We start from the raw sequence: 22,639 nt of genomic DNA on the forward strand, positions 1-22,639 counted from the left end.
GGATGCATCTACATCCATAAATTATGGCAAGATGGGATGTTCCCGTTGATGCTAATTACTAGGACAGAATTCCAGCCACATTGAATACAATATTGAAAGACTCTGGGGCGCCTGGGTGGCGCAGTCGGTTAAGCGTCCGACTTCAGCCAGGTCACGATCTCGTGGTCTGTGAGTTCGAGGCTCTGAGCTGATGGCTCAGAGCCTGGAGCCTGTTTCCGATTCTGTGTCTCCCTCTCTCTCTGCCCCTCCCCCGTTCATGCTCTGTCTCTCTCTGTCCCCAAAATAAATAAATGTTGAAAAAAAAAAAATTAAAAAAAAAAAAGAAAGAAAAAAAAGAAAGACTCAACTACATTTTCTTACTTTCTTTTTTTATATACAAAATGTAGGTCTTTTTTAAAGTTTTGTGTTAATTCCAGTTGGTTAACAGTGTTATATTAGTTTCAGGTGTACTGATGTTATATGCATTTCAGGTGTGCAATATACTGATTCAGCAATACCAGGGGAGGGTCTTCTTCAACTTCCACTCCCGGTGGGCCCCGTGTTCCTGAGTTTATGACAACATCACTCCAAGATCTGCCCCTGTCTTCACGTGGTGTCTTCCGTGTGTGTGTGTGTGTGTGTGTGTGTGTGTGTGTGTGTGTGTGTCCTCTGATAAAGACACCAGAGGAGACCAGACTGGATTGGGGCCAGCCCTGAGGATGTCATGGATGTCATCTTAACTTCGTTGCACCTACAAAGACCCTATTTCTAAATAGGGCACATTCAAAATTCCCAGGGGTTAGGACTTCAACATATTTTGGGGCAGGGAGCACAGTTCTACCCACAGCAGGGGCACACTGCAGGGTGCAGGCAGCGGAGTTGGCTTGGGAACGCAGAGCGAAAATGCGAGAATGCAGGTAAGATTTGGGTTATGTTTTGTAGCTCTGCCCACAGACCTATGGGGATGAAGGTGAGCAAACATCAAGTGTGACTTCCAGAATTTTGGAGAGTCCAACTGGGAAGATGGGAAAGTTAAGAGAAAGATCGAGTCATGAGGGCAAATCAGTAGCTGTATTAAGAATGTGTTCCATCGGAGATACTTCTCGAAGTGCACCTAGGACTGCCAAGAAAGCACTTGGGTACGACCTGCTGGATGTCAGGTGACAGATCAGAACTGGACATTTGAATTTGGAAATAAGCAGCATATGGATCCTCATTTGAAACTGAACTTCATCGCCAATAAGGCCGTTGACATTTTGAATGAGGGAATGATTTTCAAATAAATGATAAAGACTATTTTAATGATCTCTTATGTTTCCAGAGAGTCATGACTTGAGGCTTCACGTTGCCGGAGCGCTTCTGGAGGTCATCTGGGGAGTTGATGATGGCGGAGATCACATGGGGAGTCTGAGGAAGTGAGGCGGGCTGTGTTGCTGGCTTTGTCATCCACGGACTTCCAAACCCTGGAATTGGGTTATCAGTTAAGGATCGGTAATCTCTCGGGGCGCCTGGATGGCTCAGTCGGTTAAGCGTCCGACTTCAGCTCAGGTCATGATCTCGTGGTCCGTGGGTTTGAGCCCTGTGTCGGGCTCTGTGCTGAGGCTCAGAGCCTATGCTCAGAGCCTGGAGCCTGTTTCAGATTCTGTGTCTCCCTCTGTCTGACCCTCCCCCATTCATGCTCTGTCTCTGTCTCAAAAATAAACATTAAAAAAAAAAAAAAAAGGATTGGTAATCTTGTCTGATGTGACAGAATGTTTCCGTATTTTGAACAACTGTTCTTAAATCCAAAATAAACCTATAATTAAAAGTATGGCTCCCTTTTTTGATGTTCCCTCACAGCTTTTAAGCCTCCCGCCTCCCCACTGCCCCCCACCTCCGCCCACACCTGAGGGAGCTGGCCTGCTTGGCCCTGGTGGGAGAGTCAAACCTTCACCCTAGCTGTCCCCTTAACTGTCATGAGCCCTAAGCCAGGCCCTCCCTCTTCTCTCCAGACATTTCAGGCAAGCAAGGGGAGACTGCCAGCTCTCTCCAGAAGCCTCCAGACGTGTGTGATCAACGTTTCATATACCCTCTTGGTGTCAGTGTGGCATCATCGGCCGTCTTGGCATCCAGATCAAATTTTGGGTAGGGGGCCGTCCCGCTTCTTCAAAGTGGCTGTAAACAAAACCCAGGACTCAATCATAAAGTGCTGTTTAAGAAAGAAAAGAAAGGCTTAGCGCTGCAATCGAAAAGATGAAAAGCAGTTTGGAGGACTGATGAACAGGGACCCATAAAACAGCTGATCCCGGACAGAGGCACCCCTCAGCCCCCTTCTCAAAGGAGCAATGGGGTGCCATCTCCCCCAGAGCCGCGCCAGCGAAGCAGAAGCATGACTTGAGGCCGGCTAGGGGCAATTCTCCCCCACCACCATTAGGATGCTAAACGGGAAAGAGAAATGTTAGTACATTACAGAAACTCGCCCCCGTGGGAGCCAGAGGCTGGGTCGGGGAGGACAGGAGACCAGGAGACGGAGGAAGGGCTGGGAAGCAGGGGCCAAGGTGGAAGGTAGGCAACAGCACCCTCCAAGTTGCCGGAGAACGAGTGCAGCTGCGCTTTGAACAGCGGCTTCCCCAAACCACGCCCATTTTCAGGGTCCGCCCTCTTCGGTCCACAGTCCAGGTTGTCGGATTCTGCACCCTGCTTTGTCCTTGTCTGGAGGGGGCGCCGTGGCCTGGCCTGTGGGAAGGCCTGGTGCACGAGTCTCTGCAGAGGAGGTGAGCAAGCGCGCCCTTGGTGCGGGTGGGGGGGTGGCGCGAGCTCTGGCTCTGGGTGCCACCGCCGACAGCAGTGGGGGAGGCACCGCACCCCCATCGCTGGCCGTGGAGACTCGTCTAACACCCCGCCTTCTCGGTTTCTCCTCCATGAAAACGAGGTTAGGTGGATGATTGCCGAGGTCTGAAATCACCACGGTTTTAATTCCATCTCTAAGCCCAAGGCAGCAGGCTCCGCAATTAGAAAGGGAGCAGAGCGGGGTGCCCGGGTGGCTCAGTTGATTAAGCATCTGACTTCGGCTCAGGTCATGATCTCCTGGTTTGTGGGTTCCCAGGAGGAACTCTGTGCTGATAGCTCAGAGCCTGGAGCCTGCTTCAGATTCTGTGTCTCCCTCTCTGCCCCTTCCCCACTCGCATTCTCTCTCTCTCTCTCTCTCTCTCAAAAATAAACATTAAAAAAATAAATTTTTTTTTTTTTTTTTTTTTAAGAAAGAAAGGGGGCATGGGGCAGGGAGGGCACATGGCCAAAATCAATTCTTCTCCAGTGCGGACTTTTTTTTTTTTTTTTTTTTTTTTTTGAGAGAGAGAGAGAGAGAGAGAGAGAGAGAATGCTGGGGGAGGGGCAGAGAGGGCAAGAGAATCCCAAGCAGGCTCTGAGCTGTAAGCAAAGCACCAGATGCAGGGTTAGATCCCACCAACCCTGGGATCAGGACCCCAGCGAAAATCAAGCGCCACTTGGGGTCCCTGGGTGGCTCAGTTAATAAGCATCCCACTCTTGATATCGGCTCAGATCATGATCTTGTGGTTTGTGAGATCTAGCCTGCAAAGGGCTTTGTGCTGACAGTGTGGAACCTGCTTGGGATTCTCTGCCTCTCATTCTGTCTCTGTCTCTCTTTCTCTCTCTGTCTCAAAATAAATAAATAAACTTAAAAAAAAAAAAAGAGCCAATTAACTGACTGAGCTACCCAGGCACCCTGACTTTTGTTTTTTAAACCTGTGAATCCATCTCAGTGAGACTCCAAGTCTCCCACCCTATGAGACCCCCCAGTAAACCCTGGGGGGGGGGGCACAGACACTGTTACTTCCAGGGCTGGCAGTGGATGGGGCCACTTCTGGTCTTGCCCCACACACCCCTTGGGAAAGCACCAGTCCCGAAACGGCTGGGAAAGATCTCAGTCCTTCCAGCTCCAGGGTATGTTGCTCAGGGTTTCTCCACGCCGGTGGCCAAAGGCACTGAGCCCTGTCCCACAGGTTCCCATGGCCACTCCCCTCCAAAAGGAGACAGGAACAGGACAAGGGAGGCCGCGAGGCCTGCTGCAGCCACTGGCCGGAAGCCCAGGCCAGGCCACAAGATGCGCACCAGGGAAGGAAGGGCTGGTGTCCTCCCCACTCTGAAGGCTTGCAAGCAGCTCCTGAGAGCTACTGAGAGTGAAACGAAGAACACTTTGAAGAATACGTTTTTTAGTGTTTTTTACATCATGCCACTGGCTAGCAGGCCACCTGGAACATCTGGTTCTAGCTCTGAAACCGTCGTGGAAAACACTGTGGCCAACGTTCTGTTCCCGGAGCTCTCGCTCAGGCCACCCCCTCACCTCTGGGACCACGTGAAAACCAAGACAAAGGTGGCTGACCCACTGGTGAAAACCCAGCTAGGTTCTAAGACTCTGCACCTAATTCACGTCTAAGTGGCATTCAGTTACACCAGGAAATAGACAAGTGTGCCTCCTTGACATTATGGGTTTCTCTCCTTCATGCCGAATGTCATACACCTTGTCCCTGAGCCATGCTGACCTCCCTAGTGATGGGTACAGTGCTGTGGAATTAGCTTTCCCTTCATCTTTGCAGTAGAGAGGACTTCCCCCTCCCCAGTTTTTAAACCCTTTCATCCCCTCCTGTCATAAAGGTCTTCATCCACCTAGAATAGGGTGACAGGCCTGGGAAGCTGAAAGACGCCATGCCTGGCTGAGAGAGAAATGACACTGTCATTTCCAGTTGTAAAGTATGCCCACGGGATTAGTACTTCCCTCCTGCTGTTTACATAACGTTATGAAACAGTCACATACAGAAAGGGCGCTCAGTGTCCAGGAAGAGTGAGAAGGTCCCTCTGGCTTCTTATCTCTGATAAGAAGTTCCCCTTCCAGCAAGATTGGCCCCCCGAAACACGTGTGCACGTACGCGTGCACACGCACACACCCCACTTTGACACATACATCAGTCAGGAAAAGAAGTCCATGCCCTGGACGTGAGTGGTAACAGCAAAACATTCAGCAACAAACGATGGCAGCCACTCCCATTTGTTCTGGGTATCACCAGCTTGTCGTATTGATTGATTTCCACTCTGGTTCCAGATTCTTCACCTTGGTCCACCTCTTTCCTTCCCCTCCACATGTCCTACCCCAAGCCCTAAGACCCATACCCAAAAGTGCCCTCTGATGGATATCAGTGCATTTCTATTTAAAAAAAAACAAAACAAAACAGTATTACTGGGTGTCCCACATATTTGGGACCAATTCTTCTAGGAAAACAGCGGTCATCCCAAGAACAGTAACAACAACAAAAATCGATGAACAGTGCCATTTAGACTTGCAAATTGGTGATAACCTTCGCTTTTGCAGAGTCTTTAAGTCACATCAAAATATACCATCACTTAATTCTTACAACTATTGCCAACCCCGTTTCAAGGATGGGAATATTGAGACAATAGTGAATATAACTGTATAGCTGCAAAGATTTGTCAAGTGTGAGTGTAAGACTGTGTTCCAGCCATCCGACTTTCTACACCTGTAAAACAGTGCACTACAAACAGAGGATGATATCACCCATCACATGCTGTCTAACCCACACACCTAAGAAGAGTCATAATATAATAAAGGAAAACTTTTATTTGCTGAACAGCTGGAGCCAGAATTCTCTGGAGGGAGGAAAGTACCCTGACATGTTGCTTCGAGTGGAAGGTGAAATATGTGCATGGTGTAACCTGAACCACCGACAGATGCTGTGCCGGAGGAGATGGGAGGAACCAGAAGTGCTTTGCTCCTGTCCAGGGGAGGAGAGACAAGAAGAAGGGAGGACGTCAGGAGGAAGGAGAGGAGGGCAGTGATGTGGCACAGGGGTTGAGGCAAGCCGGCGTGGAGCAGAGCCGTGAGAAACCCCCATCTCTGGTGGCTGAGTGGGCTCTAATGATAAATATGTCCAGGGGCTCCCGGGTGGCTCAGTCAGTTGAGCATCCAACTCTTGATTTCAGCTGAGGCCCTGATCTCACAGTCTGTGAGTTTGAGCCCCATATCGGGCTCTGTGCTGACAGTGCGGAGTCTGCTTGGGATTCTCTCTCTCCCTCTCTCTCTGCCCCTCCCCCATTGGTGTTCTCTCATTCTCTCTCCCTCTCTCTCTGCCCCTCCCCCACTAGTGTTTTCTCTCTCTCTCTCTCTCTCTCTCTCTCTCTCTGTCTCTGCCCTCCCCAGCTCATGCTTTCTCGCTCTCAAAATAAACATTAAAAAATAAAACATTTAAAAATTTTTAAAAAGTAAAAAAATAAACATGTCCAATGTGATTTCTAGGTTCACTGCTGTGGTTCTAAGATTAAAATTTACATGAATGTTTCAAATGTTACTTCCTTTCTTTCTTATATCACCTCTCCTCTGACTTTCTAATCCCATTCACCCTTGATGGTGCACTTGCCAAATAGGGTAGCTCTGTCTTTCCTGGTGTGAAACTTAGTCTGTTTCACCTTACAACCGTCTCTTTACAAATCTTTCCTCACCCCCGCCCCCCGTCTCCTCACTTTCTCCCTAGTGCATCTCGCAGGTGTGTGTGTATGAGTGTGTATGTGTGTGGGTGTGTGTTTATGTGAGTGTGCATATGTGTGAGTGTATGTGTGTGACTGTCAGTGTGTGTACTGTGTGTGAGTGTGTGTTTCTGCAGGTGGGTGTGTGTTTTTGTATGTGAGTGTGTATGTGTGAGTGTGTTTCTGCAGGTGTGAGTGTGTGTGTGTGTGTGTGTGTGTTTCTGTAGGTGGGCACGTTTCTGTATGTGAGTGTATGTGAATATGTGTTTCTGTATGTGAGTGTGTATGTGTGTGACTGTCAGTGTGTGTGTGTGAGTGTGTTTATGTGGGTGTGGGTGTGTGTTTCTGTATGTGAGTATGTGTGTGTTTCTGTAGGTGTGCGAGTGTGTGTGTGTGTCTTAAGTGGATGGGAACACCTGTTCTGGTCATCATCGCTGCTACGCTGATGTCTCAATGACATGCTTCTACCCCCACCAGCAGCTTCTCAGAGTTCTTAGTGTCTGATGCACGTGGTGAAATCTCGCGCCGGATGGGGCTGATTGGCTGGCAGGGGCACCACCGCACCTGCCCATCAAGTTCTCTCCTCTTTAACCTCCCTAACGAACCTCCTTGGAAGCCTTCCATTGCCTCCAGGATCATGAAAGACCACGAATGAAGACCAAACAAAGGCTGAATACCAACCCCGGGAAAATGAACCCCGAACGGTCCCCTGTTACTAAGTGTGGTGTAACAGCCCCCACCGGCAAGGGATGAAACTAAATGCAAGTAAATGACTAGCGGGTCTTGGTGTAAGTGTCTGTCCGGCTGAGCCCTGAAGGACAGGAGGTGCTTCCTATCGTGAACCCTTTGAGCTTGGAGGCTGTCCTCGCTGTAGAGTTACAAAGACACTCGTCTCGGCGGACTAAGATTCCACGTGTTCCACCCTAAGATGTAATCTCAGCTAGAAACCAGAGCTTGGACATCTATCACTCTGCAAGCCCAGAATGAGAGTCTATTGCCAAAACCCTGGTTGGGTTTTCCAGAGAGAGCCCGTTTGAAGATTTATGGATGCCTCATCTTCCGCTGATCGCCTCCTAGCCTCTTCCCCACTTCACTCCTCCAGGTCCTTCCAAAAAGGAGGAAATGACCAGAGCGAGCCTACTCATGTCTCACCCAGAGCAGGCCTGTAGTAAATGTTTGTGGCTAATAAATATGCTGAAACCTGCCACCCTGGGCCAATCTCCCCCTCGTCAGAACCAGGGGAAGAAAAGCGGAAAGTACTAACTTTAAGGTATACAAGCAGTGCTGTGCAGCAACAAAGCATAGTTTCTTTGTTCGTTATCTCTGTGTTACCGAGGAGAGTATGCACGCTCAGAGAGGCTCTTTAACAAGTGCATGAGCACAGCAGTGGGAAGGCTGTGGTTCCATAAGTGTTCTGACCCAGCAGCTTATGCTATTTCCACACTATCCATCACTCTGCGTGTATTTGACTCTGAGGCAAATGAGAACAGAAGACGTTTTGTACAGACTGCTTTATCAGGTTGAGGAAGTCTCCTTCTGTTCCTAGTTAACTGAGAGATTTTATCATAAAGGGATATTGAATTTGGCAAATGCTCTTGACAATATGGTTTAGTTTTTGATATGCGTGTGTGTGTGTGTGTGTTAGTTTGTTAACATGGTGAATTACATATGTTAATTTGCAAGTTTTAAACCAACTTTGCATTCCTGGGATAAATATAGTATATTCCTGGCCATGATATATTATTGTTTATATATTGTTGTATACAATTTGCTCTAAGTTTAAGAATTTTTACAACTATCCCCATGATGTTAGCCTGTAGATTTCTTTCCTTATAATGACTTTGTCCGCTTTTTTTTTATCATTTACCCATAATGTTTGGGGCACCTGGGTGGGTCAGTCAGTTGAGCTTCCAACTTTGGCTAAGGTCATGATCTTGTGGTCCATGTGTTTGAGCCCCGCATCAGGCTCGCTGCTGTCAGCGAGGAGCCGGCTTCCGATCCTCTATCCTCCTCTCTCTCTGCCCTTGCCCAACCGTGCTCTCCCTCAAAAATAAGTAAAACATTTTTTAAAAAAGAGATAATGTTAGCTTCATAAAATGGCTTACAAAGTATCCCCTTTTCTTCAATTGTCCACAAGAGTTTGGGTAAAATTGATGTAAGTTTTTCCTTAAATGTCTGGTGTGATTCATTAGTGAAAGCATTTGGGTTGGAAGTTTTCTTTGTGGGAAGATTTAAAACTATAAAATCAATGTTTAGTTTTAATAGGACTTTTAGGTCTATCTCTTTTTGAGTGAGTTTTAGTAGTTTATATCTTTCAAGGAATGTGTCCATTTCATTTAAGTTGCCAAATTTATTAACATAAAATTTGTTCAGAATAGTCGTTTATTATCCCTTAATATCTGTAGGATCTGTGATGATATCATGTCTCTCATTTTTTTTAAGTTTGTTTATTTATTTTGAGAGAGTGCAAGAGAACAGGGGAGGGGCAGAGAGAGCGAAAGACTGAATCCCAAGAAGGCTGCTGCGCTATCTGCGAAGAGACCAATGCGGGGCTTGAATTCACAAACTGTGAGTTCATGACCAGAGCCAAGATCAAGGGTCAGATGCTTAACCGACTGAGCCACCCAGGTGCCCCAACCCTTGTAAACTCCTAAGGGATAAGAGCACAAAGAGCATCTTTTGTTCTAATGAGGTGACTCTAGTGGGCTCCTGGATGGGGGCTGGTCACCAGAAAGACCAAGCCATTGGAAATTGCAGCCCACCTTTCACTCTCCTGAGGGGAAAGAAGGGCTAAAAACATAGTTCATAATTGATTATGCCTACTTGAGGAAGCCTCCCTAAAATCCCAATAGTGCAGTGTTCAGGAGGCTTCTAGGTTGGTGAACATATCCACACTAGGAGGGTGATGCCCCCCAACTCTGCGGGAATAGAAGCTTCTGCACTGAGGACCCTCCCAGACTTTGCTCTATGTACGTCTTCATCTGGCTGCTTATCTGTGTTCCTTTATCACATCCTTTGATATACTGGTAAACGGAAATAAGTGTTTCCCTGAGTTGTGTGAGCTGCTCTAGTAAACCAATTGAACCTGAACTACCAATTTGTAACCAAACTAGACAGAAGTTTGGGATAACCTGGGGACCTACTGCTTGCATTTGGCACCTGAAGTGGCGGGGGTAGGGGGGCACAATTTGTGGGGCTGAGCCCTTACCTGTAGAATCTGACGCTTTCTCCGGGCTGATGGTGTCAGAATTGAGTTAAACTGTAGGTCATCCCGCTGGTGTCACAGAGGATCGCTTGGTGTGGGGAAGAGCCTCCACACACTTGATAACCCAAAGTGTCAGAAGTGAAGTGTGCCATGCGGGTGGTCAAGGAGACATGCAGGAAAGCCACACACAGGCGGCAAAACCAAGCCTTTCCCTGCACACTATAGTCTTTGACTCCACCTCGAAGTGGGGTCCCGCCCTCCCCGTCCCCACTTCAATTAGGGTAAATAGAGATGGGACTAACCCTATTCTCCCACCCCACTCTACCCCAACAGGAGTACTTGTCCCACCTTTCTGTAAGACTCTGCTTCCTGCTAACTTTTCAGACCCGCATCACACTCTGCATACCAGATACTTATTGCCCTGGCACTGGTCTGGCCTTCAGAGATATTGATTGGACCACCCGCGGTATAGTTACATCTTTAATTTCTATAACTTTAAAAATCAGGAGTTTTTTTTACATTCAACCTATCGATTCTCAGCCTCTCCTGAAAAACCAGAAGCGATGACAACACTGCATTGGCCTTTCTCAATGGCAGCTCCCTTCAAATGAGCCCTTGTGTCCAGGTGGCCACAGCCTCCACCTGTTGGCTTCATTCACATAATTTACTGCTTGATCCACATAGGCATTTGATATTGCCACAGACGGAAACTTGTGCAGGATAAATATGGGCAGACACTTCTTTTCCCCTCTCTGTGGAAGTCACAAACATAACGTCCAGATGGAAGAATCATTTTCAAGACAGCAAGAGTATTAAACATTTGTACTAAATTATGACCTGTAATGACACTGCATTGAGAAATACAACTTTAAAGCCTTTTCCTTGAGGCTCCTCACCTGCCTTAATTCTAAGAACTATGATTCAGTCTTCTGTTTATTCTTCAGGGTTTTTTACTCTTAAAAGATTTGTTTTAAAACACTTATATACTGACACACGTTTTTGGCCACAGTATCGTCATTCTCTGCTTTTAAATCAAAATGGTATGGAAAGTACACCACAAGAAAATTTTGAACCTTAAGAAAACGCACACTTTAGCACATGTTTTCAATTACGTTGGAATGAATTTGAAGCTATGGCGACCCAGCTTGGCACAGTGAACAAGTGGCCTGGTGACCATCCTCACATCTTTCATCATGTGATGTGCACGAGCCTTCCAAACAGAGCTTTCTGAAGTCAGCCTCCAAGTGTTATCTGGCCCAACCCAGACCTTTTAGGAAAAGAGGAAGATATGTATTATCCACCCCTCGAGCTCATACACCAGTGAGTAAATCAGGACATGAGATTCTGACGTTTCATTTGTCCTGAACACTGCATCTCAGAGATGCCAGCCTGCCTTCCCACCGTCTTCCAAGTTTCATTTTCCATTTGAAACAGAAAAGCCAGTTAGGGTAAAACTTCGTTTTTCTCCACATGGTGGCTTAGAAGATGATTTGCTCTGAATGCTCACCTGGGTTGAGTGAGTCTTCTGTGAGTCAGAATCGGCACAGTATTATCTTATGGCCAAATGTCATATTTCTTTGATGGCAAGAGGGTTCCCAGGGTCAACACTAGGCTTCAGGGATACTTGATTAGTCCAGGACGGGTCTAATTCACATGGATCAGGTAGATTCCAAAGAGTCACTCCTCTCTTTTTGTTTTTTGTTTTTAATTTTTTTTTTTAACATTTATTTATCTTTCAGAGACAGAGACAGAGCATGAGCGGGGGGAGAGGCAGAAAGAGAGGGAGACACAGAATCCGAAGCAGGTTCCAGGCTCTGAGCTGTCAGTGCAGCTCTCACAAACCGTGAGATCGTGATCTGAGCTGAAGTCGGATGCTTAACTGATTGAGCCACCCAGGCATCCCAAAGAGTCACTCCTTTCAGCGAAAGGCCTCCCAACCATTTCTTAAGAGGCAGACGGTTCCACAGAAGTGCTCATGCACGGAGCCAAGGAGGAAAAACCAAGAGTGAAGGCCCAGTTGCCAACCCAGTTTTCGATTCATCCCTCTTAATATTCGCTTACTTAGAGTAGTATTTCACTTGAAGAAAACTCTGATGGATAAAAAGTTTGAAAACCACAGCTTAAGGACATTTGGGCAACCTTTGTTTTAATAAGTAGCACACATGATCTACTATAACTATCCCTCACTCTCCAGAGCTATTTGCTTCCTGAACTTAGTATCAGGATCCAGATAGACACAAAGGCCACTTCTATTGGGTGACCACTACAAGGCTCACGTTGGCAAGCTGGCATTGAATCTTCACTTACTGCTATAATTTTGAGCCTTTCGTGTTTTCATCACTAAACCTCAATCATGAAGATTAGGAAGGATACTGACATCAAAAAAAGGATGTGACCAGACTCCACACATTTGACTCATGTTCAAGTCACATCTAATGCTCAGACCCCCTCAGATCATCATTCTTTTTTTTTTAATTTAAATTCATATTAGTTAACATATAGTATAATATTAGTTTCAGGAGTAGAATTTAGTGATTCATCACTTACATACAACATTCAGTGCTCATCCCAACAACTATCCTCCTTAATGCCCATCAGCCATTTAAGTCCATCCCCTCACCCACTTCCCCTCCAGCAACCCTCAATTTTTTCTCTGTAATTACGAGTCTATAACTTATGCTTTGCCTCCCTGTCTGTTTTTGTCTTATTTTTCCTTCGCTTCCCCTATGTGCCTCTGATTGTTTCTTAAATTCCACATTTGAGTGAAATCATAATATTTGTCTTTCTCTGACTGACTTATTTCACTTAGCAAAATACACTCTAGTTCCATCCACATTGTTGCAAATGGCAAGATTTCATTCTTTGTGCTGGCTAATAGTCTGTTGTATATATACACCACATCTTCTTTTAAATTTTTTTTTTTCCCAACGTTTATTTATTTTTGGGACAGAGAGAGACAGAGCATGAACGAGGGAGGGGCAGAGAGAGAGGGAGACACAGAATCGGAAACAGGCTCCAGGCTCTGGGCCATCAGCCCAGAGCCTGACGCGGGGCTCGAACTCACGGACCGCGAGATCGTGACCTGGCTGAAGTCGGACGCTTAACCGACTGCGCCACCCAGGCGCCCCACACCACATCTTCTTTATGCACTCATCAGTCAATAAACATTTGGGCTCTTTCCATAATTTGGCTATTGTTAATAGTGCTGCTATTGTGGTGCATGTGCCCCTTCGAATCAGCATTTTTGTATCCCTTGGATAAATACCTAGCAGTGCAACTGCTGGGTCATAGGGTAGTTCTATTTTTAATTTTTGGAGGAACCTCCATACTGTTTTCCAGAGTGGTTGCATCAGTTTGCATTCCCGCCAGCAGTACAAAAAGTTCCCCTTTCTCCGCATCCTCACCAACATCTGTGGTTCCTGATTTGTTCATTTTAGCCATTCTGGAATGTGTGAGGTAACATCTTATCATGGTTTTGATTTGTATTTCCCTGATGATGAGTGATGTTGAGCATCTTTTCATGTGTCTGTTGGCCATCCGGATGTCTTCTTTGGAAAAATGTCTATTCATGCCTTCTGCCCATTTCTTAATTGGATTATTTGTTTTTTGGGTGTTGAGTTTGATAAGTTCTTTATAGATTTTGGATACTAACTCTTTATCCGATATGTCATCAAATCATCATTCTAATGAAGAAAATGTTAACAACATTCACATACCTTTGGATTTCTGAGCATGTCTGTGACCCACAATTAAAAACACAGAAACCGGGGCGCCTGGGTGGCTCAGTCGGTTAACTGTCCGACTTCGGCTCAGGTCATGATCTCACGAACGTGAGTTCGAGCCCTGCATCGGGCTCTGCGCTGGCAGCTCAGAGCCTGGAGCCTGCTTTGGATTCTGTGTCTCCCTCTCTCTGTGTTCCTCCCCCGCTTGCTCTCTCTCTCTCTCTCTCTCTCTCTCAAAAATAAATAAAGATTAAAAAAACACACACACAGAAACCCTTGGTTACCCCTGAGTTGAGAAATTGGCTTACCTGCTATAAATGTGAACCCTCACGCAAGCTCACCCAATAAGCCATTTGGACCACTAGCACCGTAGGTAAGGGGGTTTGGCAACAAGCTGAGCTCAGGTCCTCAGGGAATGGGATATCTCGGGCCAATGGGTCCCCACTATCCATGTAAGCCTACATCCGTGTTTCCCAAGACTAAAACTAGAATTCATGATCAAACATGCTTCGGGGAACATTTACACCAAATCTTTAAAATGAGAACTGTTTTAGAATGTCCTGATTGCACACTTGCCAAAAGCCCTGAGTCCCTGTGTGGAAGCCAGAAGAGAAACAAAGCAGGAAGGAGGGGCCTGGGAGCTGGGCAGGCCCACACTTGGCCTCCCCCTTTGTTCATCGTGAGCCCCAAGTTTCACAACCGCTTCTCACAGGTGGTGAAACAGAAGCCCAGGAGGTTACTGCACAGGTGTTGGCTCAGTTGGGAGCTTGCTCAGGACCATGAGCAGGAACTTGTGTTTGGAGCCAGTTCTTAAAACTCTTCCACAACCCAGAAAATTCTATGTGGTTTTTCTTTGGAAACAAAATCAATATTTCTCACTCTGCTTTCCTTTTACCAAACATACAGGTTTCTTTTGAACATCTGCAATCTGACCCAATGCTGGTTAATCATTATTAAGTATTTTCAGATCAACTTCACCAGACACTCCCCATATGCCAGCACGAAGCAAGACCATGCACATGAGGTGGGTTGAGAGGGGCACAGGAGCACATAGGAGCTCAGGAGAAACTGAGACCCAGGGGGTGAACACTGCCAGGATGACCGCGGTGGGAAGGAAAGGTCATGGGCAAAGGAAAGCCCTTTCCCCTATCCTCCGCCAATCACCAATTTCAACTTATGTTTGAGGTTGTTCGTGCTTTTATTATCATTATAGACAAACAAGTAAAGATTGCATCCTTGAATCCGATTCATTTCACCCTTGACAATTAGTTTCTCCTTCTGGGAGTAGACATGAGCGTCACAGCATCTACAACTGGGACTGTGGGGTGGATGTCTGTGTTGAACTAGAGAATAGTCAGGTAGCATGACTTTCTTAAGTCATTACATGGAGTTGTCAAACTTTGTCACTAAGGAGGGGCACCTGGGTGGCTCAATCAGTTGGGTGTCCGACTTTGGCTCAGGTCATGATCTCACTGCTCGTGGGTTCGAGCCCCACATCAGGCTCTGTGCTGACAGCTCAGAGCCTGGAGCCTGCTTCGGATTCTGTGTCTCCTCCTCTCTCTGCCCCTCCCATGCTTGTGCTCTGTCTCTCTCTGTCTCTCAATAATGAATAAATGTTAAAAAAAAAAAATTAAAAAAAAAAACAAAAAAAACCTTGGCACTAAGGAAACTAAGATTTTGGTGAAAGTCCAAGGGAGAAAAAATATCAAAATGTAAAAATTCAATTTTTCCTTTTTTCTCCCATTTTATGAAATCATTTGTTTTCTCTCTTTTTGTCTTTCATTCTGGGATCATTTATTTAATCACCATGTACCCCCCACCCCCATGGCGAAGCCAGAAAACTACAGAATCTAGCATGAGGGTGGGAGTTGACATATAATTTCCAGACATCCATGCTGGACCCAGAAAGGCTGCCAATATGTCCAATTGCCCCATAAGTCATATTTATGAAGCCCTGAACCCTTATTTCCCATATCCAGAAAGTGAATTTTGTCAAGAAAGTCTTTCTAATACCATCATTAATTCTCTTCTCCAGTTTAGCCAAACACTAAACTCACAAGGTTAAGGGCTGAGGCTCAGGGGCTGGCGATGGATGAAGAAAACAACTTCAAAATTGGTAGAGAGAAAGAGGGTCCACTTCTCATCAGCCCCAGGCTCTCAGGCACACAGCCATTGGGTCACAAAGGGACACAGCTGAGTGTTGTTAATGGTCAAAGGGAAAACAGAGCAGAGGAAATGAAATTAAAGCAACCAAAGTATTATCACTTTATATTATCACATGAAACTTAGGGAGATATGCTCTCTTTCCTGATTTTGTTAAGTGAAATGCTTCTGTAGCTAATGTTGCATTTGCTTTCTTCATTTCCTTTTTCCTGTTGGTATTTCGATTCTCTGGATTAATGTAGGGGTGCTAGACTAGTGCCGTGGAGCCAAATAAGCGTGTATATTGGATGCCAGAAAAGGTTAAACATTAGTTCATGACTTCGCAAATATTAGCATCCTAATTTTAAAATAGGGAAGGTAGAGAAGGAGATAAGTGCATCAGAGGCTTCCACTTGTTCCAGAAGAAAAACTGGGGAAATAAGGATGAGGATGAGGGTGTAGACAGTGCAGCGACACGCTCCAGGGCACGTTGTTCTCTGTGCATCACCCAGCCAGTGGCAGGCGGCCAACTGCTCCTTTCATGGGATCCTCCACCTGCCTAGGCGGGGCCAATGCATTTCATCCAGAGTAGCATCTTCTCCCAGGAAGTGCAAACAAACAAGCAACGATTGCTTATCCTTTCAAAGTATGGACAAAGAAAAATACACAGTGGACACAGAGACACTGCACATGAAAGCCAGATTTTTGCGTCTTTTGCTAAGACTGTTTAAAAGATGATACGATCTCCATATTGTATATTAATGAGCACTTGGCTTTCAGTATTGTTTCCATTCTTATAACAGACCTGTGAGCTTCTGATCCGAGAGGGTCTGTGGAGTTACCACCTTCAGGCAGGAAATCCTCACATCTATAGACCTAATAATGAAAGTAAATAAATTGAGGGGCACCTGGGTGGCTCAATAGGCTAAGCGTCCGACTTTGGCTCAGGTCATCATCTCGCTGTTTGTGAGTTCGAGCCCCACATTGGGCTCTGTGCTGACAACTCAGAGTCTGGAGCCTGCCTTCGATTCTGTGTCTCCCCATCTCTCAGCCCCTCCCCTGCTCATGCTCTGTGTCTCTCTGTCTCTCAATAATAAATAAACGTTAAAAAAATTTTTTAAGTAAATAAATTGATACCATGTACCACTTTTTCAAGTGTTTTTAAATGCTTTATAAATAATAAAATACAAGTTTGTAGAAGCTTTGCCAAATCCATGCCAGCTTTTACATTTATGTATTTGTCAGTGATTTGACATAAAAACTGTAACTATCATAAAGCAGATTCACTGGGAGTCTCACGTTTATTTTCTTTCAACTTCATTCTGATTCTGAGGTCCCATCCCTATGGACAAGAAATTCAAGCTGTTTTTCTCTGGGTTCCCCTCACCCACATGCAAAGCTAGTGTTATATCATCAATTCTCATCCATTCTCTCCAGTCATTTCGTGAAGTATGGAAATCTTCAGTGAACCTGGGGGTCAGCTACTTGGGACCCAGTCCCGCTGATGCAACTAACTCACAGCTTCTGAGGGCTGGTACCTGTCGGGACCAGGACAGAGGCTTCAAATAAGAAGGAAGTAAAATGTATAAGGGAACAAACTCAGTATTTCTATCAATTATCCCTACTATCATCTTGTATCAATAGGTCTAGTTAGGAGACAGAAATCACACAATAATTTTAACAGGGAGACTTTAATATAAAGAATTATATAACCATAACAGGGAGCTGACTGTCAAGGGATAAAAAGAACTCTAGAGGATATCCAAAATATGAAGGAGAATGCTCAACGAAAGAACACACTTGAAAAAGAGATCACCACCCACCCCCCTTTTTAAGGCTGGCATTCAGATCTCATTGAAAAGGTGTGATTGAAGCCCACTGAGTAGTGGGGAAATTCTCCAGGAGGACCTGAGCCAGAACTGATCCACAGTGGCTGGCCAAAGGTTGGAAGGCAGGGTAACATGGGCTGGGACTGGCCAGCAGAAAACACCCCACCAGTGTGTAGGAGGCTCAAGGCCGAGAAGACAACCTCTAGGGTACCTGTGAGGCTCCCTGAGAATCTACTGGGACAGATGCTACTGAAACAGTGGAGGGGGCGCCTGGGTGGCTCAGTCGGTTAAGTATCTGACTCTGAGTTTCAGCTCAGGTCCTGATCTCACAGTTTAGTGGGCTCGAGTCCCAGGTCAGGCTCTGTGCTGGCAGCACAGAACTTGCTTGGGATTCTCTCTCTCCCTCTCTCTCTGCCCCTCCCCCACTTGTGCTGTCTCTGTCTCTCTCAAAATAAATAAATAACCTTAAAAAAAAAAAAGAAATTCAGTGGAGGGGAGTACCACTGGGTGTCCACCACTCGTGCCACTGACTACCACAGTAGCACTTAAAAAAAAACAAGCAACAAAGCACAGAATCACACCAGTATGGGAAGTGATGCCCATGTCCCTTTATTTGCTGCAATGCCCCACCTCAGCTGCCTTTGTGCTATCACAGTGCCCCAATCGTTCCGAGGCAAAATGAAGCAGGATGCTTCACCACCCACTGGAGTTTGTGTGGGCGAGATTACTGGAGAGATTCCATGGTTCTCCATTCCTTAAGGGACTGTTAGTAAAACAGCTTCCAGGACCCAGAGATTTAACCAAGGAGACAAATCACAGCATGTGTGATGAAACCCGGAAATGCTTCTCCCCTCCCATGATGCCAAGTTTCCAGCCTTGCCTGCCCCTTCTGCAGACTCAGGCAAACATACGTGCACCAGCCTCTCCCACTGGCAGTCTGTCAATATGCCCAATCTCCAGCATGGTCACAGCTCTATCCCAAGAGGCTCCTCACCAGTGGGGTCTCCATGAAGGGGCTGAAAGTAGTGGTCTTCCTTCCCCCACCCCACCCCACAGTCCTGGCCAGTAGCCCTCTCTACATTCTCTGATGAATAAAGGAAAGATCGTCTCAATATTGTATAAAGCACCATGCAAATGCAGCTGTAAGTTAGGTCCCCCGCCCTATGCCCTTCTAGCTTAATGGCTATCCTAGGCTCATCCTTAGAAAATTCAAGCATCACTGCCTCCAAGAATTCCCACCCACCAGAGAGGCTTCAGTGGGGCCTGTCTAACCTGGGTGATGATAGACTTGGAGGGACACATCTCAGTCCTCACAGATTGGAGCTAAGAACCCTCCAGCACCCACAGCTGGGTGTCCCGCCATCCCATTACCAGACACTTTCTGAGCAAGCAGGCAGCCAGGAAAGCAGCGCCTTCCGAACTCGCTCCTCCCTTCCGCTCTTTCCAAGGTGAGCTTTCTAATGAAAAGAATTTATGATAGTAAAGAGCTGGAAAATTATGAATATTTAAAAGATAAGAATTTTAAAAGAGTTGCTCAGATCTGAATTTCCATTTGGCATGTTTAGAGATGTACTCTCTCTATAGAGCAGGAGGAATTTGGGGAAAATGTTGTCTGGCTTTGATCCAAAATGAAGACCTGATTTTTTTGGAGAGGTTTTTGGTTAAATTTGAGTGGGTTTTGGTTGGTTTGATCCTTTTTTATTTTTAGGGAGTGGATTTTTTGGCTCATTGGTTGGTTGGCATTTTAAATCATGGGACTAGTTTAGTTTTGAAAGACAACTTTGCCCATAGGTGCTGACTTAAAAATACAAACTCAGTGACTCAGAACTCGGAGGCCAGAAAGGAATAGAAAACGTCCAAACATCTTTCAGTGTTCTTGGATACACATTAAGGGATTATTTCCCCTTAAAGTAATCTAAAAAAAAAAACCAAAAAAGAAAAGGAAGGCAGGTAGGCAGGAAGGCAGGAAGAAAAAGGAAGGAAATAAAGAAAAAAATGGTTCTTAGAGTTCCTTTTTGGACAGGGGTAAAAAGACTTCTTAAAAACATTACTAATATATATATATATATATATATATATATATATATATATATATATTCCAAAAGCATAAACAGATGTTAGAGGAGGATTAAGAATTTAGCACAATTTGCTGTTTTAAAACCTCAGCCCTGTAGAGATCTCTCCTTAAAAAGAAATAAATATCTAAAGAAAGAAATAAGGAATTGGGGGTAAATTTGGAAAGGACAGTTGGGTGGTATGGCCAGAACATTAAGGTGAAGGCAGAGCTTTTTCTAAACACAGAGAAAAGGCTTAGCATTGTAGTTATAGTCAGCAAAGAAATAAGAGCACAGCTGTTAACATTCAGATTTGAAACATATGACTGCTTTGGGATTTATTTTTTATTGGACTTTGCAAATTGCTAAAACCAGGCCCAATAACCATTCTCCTTGGCAATGATTTACTTCTGTTCTTAGAATGCAGCTCTTTGGGAGTGGCAATCAGCAGCCACTTCTGACCCTAGAGAAGCCTCAACAAAGTGGTCACCTTCTGGAAGTGGGGAACAGCTTCATGGCCCCAAGGACAATACAGTGGATCAAGCATTTAGCTAGAAAATCAAGTTTATTGGTCCATTTGTCCAAATTCTTCTACTGATGCTGAGTGAAACAGGGGGGCATAACGGTTCCTACCCCCCTCATTCAGGGTTGAGAATTAAATGGGCGGACAGTTGTACAGCACACAGCTGTGTGCCTGGCACACAGTAGGCACTCTCTTTGGGTTCGCTCTGACCTTGCCCAGCATGCCTGGGCACCCTACTTTAAAACTCCATGAAATCAGGGCACCTGGGTAGCTCAGTCAGTTAAGCAATCCAACTCGATTTGGGCTCAGGTCATGATCTCACGGTTCACTGTTTCGAACCCCATGTCGGGTTCTGCACTGGTATCACAGAGCCTCCTTGGGATTCTGTCTCCCCACCCCCTGCCCCATCCTCTTTCTCTCAAAGATAAATAAGTAAACAACAACACCAACAAAATAACCCCATGAAATCACTCTCAGCATTTTCTAACGCTTCTACAAAGGTGGACAATTCCAGCAACCAGAGGCTACAAGATTCCATCATTCTGCTGTTATATCTCCCATATGAAAGTGAGAAATCTGTTATAAAGACTTTAAAGCATCTTAGATGTACACATAACTCTAAACAAATCACCCAGAAGAAACACAAGCAACTGTCATATAAGTTTTTCCTAAATTTCATCACATCAATCTCAAGCATCAAAAGGGGAAGCACTTTTTTTCTCAAAGAAAATAGCTTCTTTAAAACAAGACCTCATCAAAAGTCTCCTATTTTAATTCCTAATAAAGAAAATAAAAACAGTAAACTCTTCTCTTTTTTTACTTTTATTTACTTTTGAGAGACACAGAGTGCGAGCAGGGGAGGGGCAGAGAGAGAGGGAGACACAGAATCTTAAACAGGCTCCAGGTTCTGAGCTGTCAGCACAGAGCCCAATGCAGGGCCCGAACCCATGAACCATGAGATCATGACTTGGACTGAAGTCAGATTTTAACCGACTGAGCCACCCAGGTCTCCCCAGTAAACTCTTCTTTGAAGCCATTCAACAGAACAAGGGAGGGCATCTGAAAGATGTGTTCTTTGCCTTTTGTACAAGTGTCTTCTATCTGTTTGCCCAAGGAAATAATTTCTCCCATGGACCATCAACCTGCTTTGAGAGAATGCAAAGGAAAGAAAAAAATACAACAAGCTTGAAACAAGACAAGTAACATAGAAATGCAAATATTTCAGGGCGCCTGGATGGCCCAGTTTGTTAAGCATCCGACTTCAGCTCAGGTCACAATCTCCTGCTTCATGAGTTCAAGCCCCACATCAGGCTTGCTGCTGTCAGCACGGATCCTCTGTCCCCGTCTCTCTATGCTCCTCCCTGGCTAGTGCTTGCTCGCTCTCTCTCTCTCTCTCTCTCTCTCTCTCAAAAATAAATAAATAAACATTTTTTTAAAATTTCAAAAATACATGTATTTCATACTCTGTTGTACAAAAAGCAATATTGTATCTAGACAAGAGGTTTTTCCTCACTTCACTTCCTCCCCCTGATATAATAGGGGTGCAGTGTTTCCATTCAAGGTCCACAAAGTAATCAATCATCTGATTGTCAAGTTCTTCACCAACCTGTGTAGACAGATGACATAAGGGCATGAGAAATGCTGTACGGACAAAGAGACGTCTTAGCCAAGTCACTGCTCCTCAGACCCTCTGCTTCCTGCTGTCTTTAATCTTTCCCCTCTTTGCAAATACTCATCTTAAGTAACTAATCTAAAACATGGGAAAACATGCATGCATACTTCCAGCTTCTATAGTATTTGCGATAGGAAAAAACCCAAAACAATCTAAACACACAAAAGTAGAAGAATATTTAAATTATGGGATACCAACCCAATAGATTACTATGCAAACATTTTAAACAATGGTGATCAAGACCATGGAAAGTGGAAAAATCAGAGCATCTGCTATCTTGAGCTCTCAGGTCACCCTAAGGCCTGGATACACAGGCAAATTAACATGGCAAGTAACTTATTGATATTACATTACAATACACCACACATGAAATGGCATCATGTGTTATATTCAGTGTCGTTTCTCTTAAAGCAATTCACAGACAAATTGCAACGGACAAAGTGCATTAGGGCAGCATTTCGTCCAGCCCCTGTGCCTGCATCACTGATGTGTTGCTTCAGATGATCTGTGTCTCTGATTTTCACTGACTAAACCCGCGCTTTTAACATAATATCCCAGAAGAAGTAATCAGGGCATTCAGATCTAGCAAGCATGTGGCCCTCTCCTCTTGGCCGCATCACCCACTCTGGTTTGGGAAATTAATCTTCTTACCACTTTGGTGTAATGGGGTGATATGTTCTTCTATTGGAACCACTCAGTGACCTTCCCCAACCTTTAAGTGCATACATTAATGATCAACCACTTAAAAGTGGCCGAATGTGTCAGACAGCTGCTTGTGTTAGCAGACTTTATTGGTGTCCCATCTGTGGACCCGGGTATTCTGACATATCTGGGCACGGGCTGAGCATTCTTTCAGGTGTCTCTTTGCTTGAAGGACCAAAAGCCTCCTGGGAAAAGACTCCTCTTCAAGATGAAAGGGATAGGTGTTTAGAAGCTTGGATTAAGATTAAAGGGAGGCACAATTATGAGGACCTATCTC

At 45.3% G+C, this 22,639-nt stretch overlaps 1 long non-coding RNA gene across 2 annotated transcripts in view; it reads right to left on the bottom strand.

Moving 5' to 3' along the window:
- The window catches only part of LOC123609247, a 164,184-nt gene that overhangs the window by 117,183 nt on the left and 24,362 nt on the right, over positions 1-22,639 (bottom strand). The window contains exon 3 of one of the 2 annotated variants that reach the window (XR_006717697.1): positions 21,358-21,594. The exons of the other annotated variant lie outside the window; for it this stretch is intronic. This is a non-coding gene — a long non-coding RNA (uncharacterized LOC123609247). Of the gene's footprint in view, positions 1-21,357; positions 21,595-22,639 lie in introns of those variants that run through there. 2 annotated transcript variants of the gene reach the window in all.

This window comes from Leopardus geoffroyi, chromosome B2 (assembly GCF_018350155.1).
Source record: "Leopardus geoffroyi isolate Oge1 chromosome B2, O.geoffroyi_Oge1_pat1.0, whole genome shotgun sequence".
Taxonomy (NCBI): Eukaryota; Metazoa; Chordata; class Mammalia; order Carnivora; family Felidae; genus Leopardus; species Leopardus geoffroyi.